An 8,477-nucleotide genomic window follows, 5' to 3' on the forward strand; every position below is an offset into this window, starting at 1 on the left:
TCCCAACTTCAGAGTCAGTTCTCCACATTTTGACAACAATTTGCATTAAACACAAAACCTCCTCATCAAAATTAACCAGCATTTTAGTGCATTTTTCCTTCTTAAAATACACATTTTAAAATGAAATTTTGCCCAGCATATGCATTTTTGCAAAGCAATTTCCCCTAATATACTAGATCAGGCATCCCCAACCTTCGGCCCTCCAGATGTTTTGGGCTACAATTCCCACCATCCCTGACCACTGGTCCTGTTAGCTAGGGATCATGGGAGTTGTAGGCCAAAGCATCTGGAGGGCCGCCGGTTCCCAGAGTTCAGTTTCCTTAGAATGAAGGTCAATGCAGCCTGTGGCGTCTTTAGGATATATGGTTTTATTTACATATATATACAACATAAGATGGAAGGGCTCACAGCATTTACACGCCAACAGATGTAGGCTCATCATTAGGCTTCCAGGGGAACCCCAAAGCCATCACTTTGGGTTCAGCACAGAAAGCAAGAAGTCTTTCTGTGTCTTTCCATCCACAGACCAGACTAACACAAAGACTAGCTCCCTGCCCAATTGTTCCCCCATCCCTACTGACACCCAGCCAGGTGAGAGCGATGGAAAGGAGTTCCTGAAATAACATCTTCCTCCAGTGGTCTCTATGGCAACAGGGGCTATTCTTGGTCATGCTTAAAGGCTGAGCTAGGGCCATTATCTGAACAAAGAGACTGGTTTGGCCAGTTCAGTGGTTCCCTTCTACTACAAACTATCGTCTCACAGATACTCAATCGCTGGCTTCATGGGTACCCACAGGCTTCATCCAAACCAACCCCAATCCTAAAACAATATAATGCATTTCTACACATACTTCATCCTGGTGGATGCATTTTTTTAGTTGGTACTTGGCTGGAGAAATTCAGAGAAGTGCACATTTCAGTTCATGTACTGTGTCAGAAAGTGAGGAAATGGGTAATTGAATTGAAATAAAGTTCTCCTTCATGCCTAGCCACCACTACTTCTTCTTCTTCTTCTTCTTCTTCTTCTTCTTCTTCTTCTTCTTCTTCTTCTTCTTCTTCTTCCTTGGCGATCACTTGTAGCCAAGATTGTCTTCCATGAACACAGTTTTAACAGTGAGTCCGTAAGTGACTGTGGAGGCTAATTCTGGATCCACACGTCCTTCCACAGTGGGGACATAGGTTTCCGGGCAGGAGTTGATCATGGTGAGGGTTTGCCAAGCATGCCTTCCTCTTAGCACGTTTCTCCCTTTTGTCCTGAGCTTGAGCATCTTCAAAGTCTATGACACCTTTGGTAAAGGCTGTTCTCCAATTGGAGCGCTCGCAGGCCAGTTTCCCAGTTGCTGGTGTTTACACTATGTTCTTTTAGATTTGCCTTGAGAAAGTCTTTAAACCTCTTTTGTTGACCACCAGCATTACACTCGCCATTTTAAAGTTCCAAATAGAGTAGTTGCTTTGGAAGACGATCATCAGGCATCCGTACAACATGACCAGTCCAACGAAGCTGATGTTGAACATGGTGGTCATGGGGTAACTCTCTGCAGCATACCTTTCGAAACTGGTTTCATCAGCACGGTGGCTCGTTGGAAAGCTATTCCGGAAACTGAAGTTATCTGGGGGCAGAACTACAATGTTTAGTGGGGTAAACACAGGATTCCCAAACCAGTGCTTATTTTAAAATGTGTGAAGCAGCAGCGAGGACAGAATATGAGAAGGCTGCTTAACCCTTGCACCCACTGCTGATTTTTCTCTGAACCTCTTCCCCAACAGTCTTTCAATTGGCCAGGGATTTTGGTCAAGTGCTGGTGGGGGAAACTGTTTTCCCAAAAGCCATGTTTACTACATAATCCTTCCTTCCCTCCCTCTTAACCCAGCCTGCTTTCACTAGTCAAGAATTCTGGTCAAATGGAAAGGAGCCAGGAGAAAGGATCACATGGGAAACTTGGGCCGAGGGAGCATCTCCTTTCCGAGCTCCACAAGAAGTAAAAGAAATGTTTTGGTGAGGGGTGTTGGCTTGACTCAACCTGTTGATGCCTGGGCCACCAACATAGCAGGCAATTGCAGAACAAACTTCTCTGTGCCACAGTGCCAGTGATGCAATTCCCCGGAAAGGGCTCTGTCTCTGCAGGATTTCAAATTACTCTCCTCTGCTTTCCATGCCATTTCCTACTCTGCTGTCATGCTGACACACATGCAATGCAAGCCCCAGTCCCTAGGCGTGTTTATTCGGAAGTCAGTCCTGCAGAGTTGATGGAACCGACTCTCAAATGAGCATCGCCTTCATTTGCAGGCAGTGCCAGCTTCAGGTTTTGGGGGAGACCTTGGGCAAGGTATAAGAATGTAAGAATTGCCCGTCTGCTCCAGTGTCTTGTTCTCACAGCAGCCAACCAGATGTCTAGGGGGAGCCAACAAGCAGGACCTGGCTGCAACAGCTCCCAGTTCTCAAGCAACAAGTATGCAGAGGTAAAGGTAAAGGGACCACTGACCATTAGGTCCAGTCGCGGACGACTCTGGGGTTGCGGCGCTCATCTCGTTTTATTGGCCGAGGGAGCTGGCGTACAGCTTCCGGGTCATGTGGCCAGCATGACTAAGCCGCTTCTGGCGAACCAGAGCAGCGCACGGAAACGCCATTTACCTTCCCGCCAGAGCGGTCGGTACCTATTTATCTACTTGCACTTTGACGTGCTTTTGAACTGCTAGGTTGGCAGGAGCAGGGACCGAGCAACGGGAGCTCACCCCGTTGCGGGGATTCGAACCGCTGACCTTCTCATCAGCAAGTCCTAGGCTCTGTGGTTTAGACCATAGCGCCACCGGTACATTGCCTTCAAAGTGATATTGAGTGGGGGCCAATTTACTTGCCCTCACCATGCAGAGGGAAGTGGAAGGCAAACCGAGGGTGCCCTTCCATTTTCTCAAAATGGTTGCAGCTTGCACACTCAGAAAGAACAGGTAGTAAAAGATTTTTGGGAAATGATATATAATGAACTGAAAAAAAAATGTTTAAAATAACTTTTTCTTTAAAAACCTGAAGCTTTTCTTTTAGGAATTTTTTTAGGGAGCAGAAAATGCTATTTATGTATGTGACCACGGCTGCGCAGATGTTATTGGCCCAAAGATGGAAAGAAGATAAAGCCCCTACCAGATAAGAATGGCAGATCAAGTTGATGGGTTATGCCAAAATGGCAAAAAAAATGATCAGAAGAATAAGAAATCAGGAAGACAAATTTCTTAATAAAGAATGGGGGAAACTTATAATTTATCTTAAAAACCATTGTACAGTTAAAATCATTAGTAGGATTGGAATGCCACTTGCAGTTTAAAGGTGAATTTCGGATTTAATGGAGATGTGAAAGATTTGGATTAATATAAAAGATGCAGGAGGAAATGACTAACAATAGGACCCACAAAGGGAAGGAGGGAAGTCCAGGAGATTCTTTGGAATCTTGTTTTTAGGTTGTATGTTGGATATGCGATTGTAAAACTGTACTGTGATTTGAAAAGCCAAATTAATTAATTAATTGATTAATTAATTAATTTTTTAAAAAAACCAGCCAAACAGGCAGCAACAGAGAGGAGGCAGCTCCAGAGTTGAGCAGTGACCCCCATCTCTGGGCTGTGTGGGTCGTGGCAGGTTCCCAGTGACACAGACTTCTGGTGCCAGCCCATTTTGCAGCCTTAGCGCTCTTAATAAGGGCTGCTTTGTTTAATTGGTTTAAAGCCTCTTGCTTAACTAAAAAGATCCTTCCCCGCCCCCCATTAATCAGACAGCGGATTTAAAAATACGTTTACTTAGAGAAACTGCAGATGGCAAATGTCATCTTCAAAGCTGTATTTTCCCTTCTCTCATGCACAGAATGGAATATCTGTTCCAAGAGGTTGCTAACTATGACCAGTGTGTGCCTACATCACCCGAAAACAAATATAGCACTATATTATCCAGGCAAGGTCTTTCTCCATGACCAACATTCTTCTGTAATTTACTTTATTTAGTCTGCCTTCCCTCCATCACAGAACTTGGGGTGGCATACATGCAGTTGTGCTTGGTGCCATTCAGACACCGACCAGAGCAAGGCCTGGTTAGCTTCACCAAGCTGGCTCTATCCTGTGCCCACTCTTTGTGCTGTCTCAAGCATGGTGCAATGCCACAAAGGTTCAAAGGTATTTTCATTAGAGGCTTCCTCTTATTCAGACAGGAAATCAAACCGTGTTCTTAATCGATTACATTTTACTCAATTTAAACCCACTGACATTCATGGACATAAATGCATCATGTCCATTCACTGAAGTCAGTCAGATCTTAGTACAGTGGTACCTCGGGTTACATACGCTTCAGGTTACATACGCTTCAGGTTACAGACTCCGCTAACCCAGAAATAGTGCTTCAGGTTAAGAACTTTGCTTCAGGATGAGAACAGAAATTGTGCTCCGGCGGTGCTGCGGCAGCAGGAGGCCCCATTAGTGGTCTTCAGGTTAAGAACAGTTTCAGGTTAAGTACGGACCTCTGGAACGAATTAAGTACTTAATCTGAGGTACCACTGTATAACACTGGATACAACCAACTGATTTTCTGAAGGCAACAGGGATGCAAAACAGGGTTTACCCCACCTTTCACCACAAATGATTTAAAGAAAGTTTATCATAATAGCCTTTAAACAACACCAATAAAATACACACAGAACTTCCAGATGGGGTCCTTACTGAGCATTCATACTGATATGTTCACACCTGAAAAATTGTGCAGAGGTTATACAACACTGCCTGTTTATGGGTATGTTTACAGCTGGAGAAATCCAAATTTACTGTTGAAAAGAAGTGAGGTGAGTGCTGATTGAAGCCAACAATATGTAGACAATGCCAATTTAATTTAGATGCAAGGAGCTTCTGATTCACAGCAAATGCAGTGCAGATGAGGCTTAGGTTTTCCTTTTTAAATCTCAATGTAGAGACAAGATGGAATGGATTTGTGGCGGAGCATATTGCAATATGGACCAGAAAAAAGTCACATTTCCATCCTAGTTTGGAGCACCTCACATTTAAAGCACTTTCATCTGACTTTAATAGCCATGGCTTCCACCAAAGGATATTTGGAACTGTAATGTGTTAACGGTGCTAAAAGTGGTTAAAAGGTAAAGGACCCCTGACAGTTAAGTCCAGTCGCAAACGACTCTGGGGTTGTGGCGCTCATCTCGCTTTACTGGCCGAGGGAGCCGACGTTTGTCCACAGTTTTTCTGGGTCATGTGGCCAGCATAACTAAGCCGCTTCTGGCGAATCCAGAGCAGTGCATGCAAACACCGTTTACCTTCCCGCTGGAGTGATACCTATTTATCTACTTGCACTTTGACATGCTTTCAAATTGCTAGGTTGGCAGGAGCTGGGACCGAACAACGGGAGCTCACCCTGTCGTGGGGATTCGAACCGCCGACCTTCTGATCAGCAAGTCCTAGGCTCTGTGATTTACACCACAGCGCCACCCGCGTCCCAGGGCCACTCGCGTCCCAGGATTAACCCAGAGTGGTTAGGAAACCCCTATTCTGATGCTGTTTTAAATGCATAGTGCAGATAGGGACCAAAGTCTCTGCAGAGTCCTTTTGCAAAGGAGTCTTTCTAGATTTGTTCTAATAGAGTACAGGCCCGTCTTTGAGGGGTGTGGGGCAGGAGAGAAATGAGCAAAGATGGAGTTGGCAGGGTGGGGTGGGGGGTTGCTGGCCAATCCAGCAAATGACAAAATTGTCAAGAGCCCGACCTAATAAAAATACTTCAGCGAGAAAACAAAATAATACATTGTAATTTGTAAGAAACAATTTGGCAGCCGAGAAGCAGTGTGACTCCTCGGTAATCATTCTTAATTCCCTTTTATTACAGACTGTTTTGGCTAGAGATGGCAGAGGGATAATGATGTGTCAAATGGGGCTGGGAAACAAGGGAAGGTTGTACTTTTCTGCAAAAGAGGGCCACAAAGGAAGCGCTTGTACAGTGGTACCTCGGGTTACGTACGCTTCAGGTTACATACGCTTCAGGTTACAGACTCTGCTAACTCAGAAATAGTACCTCAGGTTAAGAACTTTACCTCAGGATGAGAACAGAAATCGTGCAGTGGTGGCGCGGCGGCAACGGGAGGCCCCATTAGCTAAAGTGGTACCTCAGGTTAAGAACAGTTTCAGGTTAAGAACGGACCTCCAGAACGAATTAAGTACTTAACCCAAGTTACCACTGTACTTCGTTTCAACAAATACATTTGGTGGTTGCATTTCTTTCGTGGGGATGAAGTGCTCCTTTAATCGCATTTTAAGATGTAGAGCTGCTTCCGATATGAGATTTTACTTGAAATAAGTACTATGGAGTGATCAGAAAATAGCCAGAGAGACTCACATATTTACAATTCTGCCAGGACAGTGGATGGCTTTGCAAAGGACACGGAAGTGATGCTGGAAGGGGCATGAGGCTTAATCTGCAGCTCCCAAGGCAGCTGCCTTATATCCGGAGAATGGCAAGGCTGGGCATTTGCCAGGGCGCCAAGACCCACTGCCACCATTGTCACTTTGTGCAGCTGAAGATTAGAGGCAGCCGGAATTGCAAGTTTGCATGTCTTGTCTCTCTTTTTTTCTTTTCTTTTCTAGGATCATGTCAAATCTTTTTTTATGAAGCAACTTTTCAATACAGTGGTACCTCTGGATACGAACGGGATCCATTCCGGAGCCCCGTTCGCATCCTGAAGTAAACGTAAGACGCGGCTGCGCGCATGCGCCGGTCGCGCTTCACAGCTTCCGCGCATGACGTCATTTTGAGCGTCTGCGCATGCGTGAGCGGCGAAACCCGGAAGTAACACACTCCTTTACTTCCAGGTCACCGTGGAGCGCAACCTGAAAATATTCATCCCGAAACTACTTCAACCTGAGGTATGACTGTACAGTGGTACCTCGGGTTAAGTACTTAATTCGTTCTGGAGGTCCGTTCTTAACCTGAAACTATTCTTAACCTGAAGCACTTTAGCTAATGGGGCCTCCTGCTGCCGCCGTGCCGTCGGAACACAATTTCTGTTCTCATCCTGAAGCAAAGTTCTTAACCCGAGGTACTATTTCTGGGTTAGTGGAATCTGTAACCTGAAGCGTCTGTAACCTGAAGCGTCTGTAACCTGAGGTACCACTGTATATTAAAAGGACTATTTCAGCATAAACATCTTTTACGAGTTGCCCTGGGGTTATTTTTTGCAAACCCTCCTCAAGATGCTGTTGCTACACTGCCTTCAACATTCATTGTCCTCTTAAAAACAAGGTGGCTGCCATTTTTTTATTGGCCTGTGTGTCTTGAACAGCCGCTCCACCTAGAGAACAGGAGGTGACAGTGTTTACCTGCATGCTGTGAAAAGGTTTCTGCAGACCAAGCCATTAAAAGGCATCAGAGCAGGCTGTCATGCCCCCACAAGGTCTGAGGGACAGTGGACCGGCCCCCTGCTGAACAAGTTTGCTGACCCCTGTATTAGAATAAAGGTGAGGCAGATTCCCAAGGCAGCAGATGCTAAAAGTGAGCATGAAGGATGGGCAAGTGATTTCTACAAGCCATGGGCCTCCCCAGCACTAGCCAGCTGTCCTCTGTTGCCATGAAAGATGCTATTCTGTCCCCAGCACTGAAGATTCAACTGCTGGTGCAATTAGGCTGCCATATTAGGAAAGGAGCATCTTGTCTACCATATTCAGCAAAATGTCTTCAGCCAGCTGGGATGAACCTGCCTGCCTAATCTTCATACAGGCCGACTCAAGAGCAAGTCCCACCTTGCTGAATGAATGAAGTCTCTGGCCAAAGAAGCTTCCTGAGGGCTGCTGTCTTCAATTATGCCCCATGATCCAATTTATTCCCTTTTTACTTTTGTGGATTTAAGTTCCCAATATGAAAAGCTCTAAGAATTGTCACTTTCCTAGCCCAGGCTCCGAAACTATGGTGGCAACTGATCACTGAAACAAGCTGAAACCCTTGCCAAATTGCATATTTTAAGGGGCCTGGGATAGGAGCCACTTCTTCCTTCCTTCCTCCCTCCCTCTTTCTTTAATTTCTTCCTTCCTTCCTTCCATACATCACACATTTCTGAAGTCAAAACTGATTTGCCTAGGGCACAAAATTAAGTGAAAGGAGCCACTGACATCTAGAGGCAGGTAGCTTAATCACCAGTAATAATAAACTTGCTCATTCCGCTTTTACTGAAATACGGAAGTCTATTCACTTCATTAATCTTTAAATTTACCTCCGCTGACACAAATTAATATTGTATATTGGGAAGCACTCAAGGAGTCCATTTTATTATACGCAAAGATCGGAGCACTTGGCACTACGAGATCTACAGACTGAATTAGGGGATGGAATTATATCACGTGCGGCTGTATCCCTAAGTGAGAGCCCATTTCTCTCAAGGGAGATCACAAATCACAGCAGTTCATATCTATAACAGCGTCAAAGGGCACATATGTGGCCTGGAGGCAGTGTTAAA

Source organism: Podarcis raffonei, chromosome 15, assembly GCF_027172205.1.
Source record: "Podarcis raffonei isolate rPodRaf1 chromosome 15, rPodRaf1.pri, whole genome shotgun sequence".
In the NCBI taxonomy this organism is placed as follows: Eukaryota; Metazoa; Chordata; class Lepidosauria; order Squamata; family Lacertidae; genus Podarcis; species Podarcis raffonei.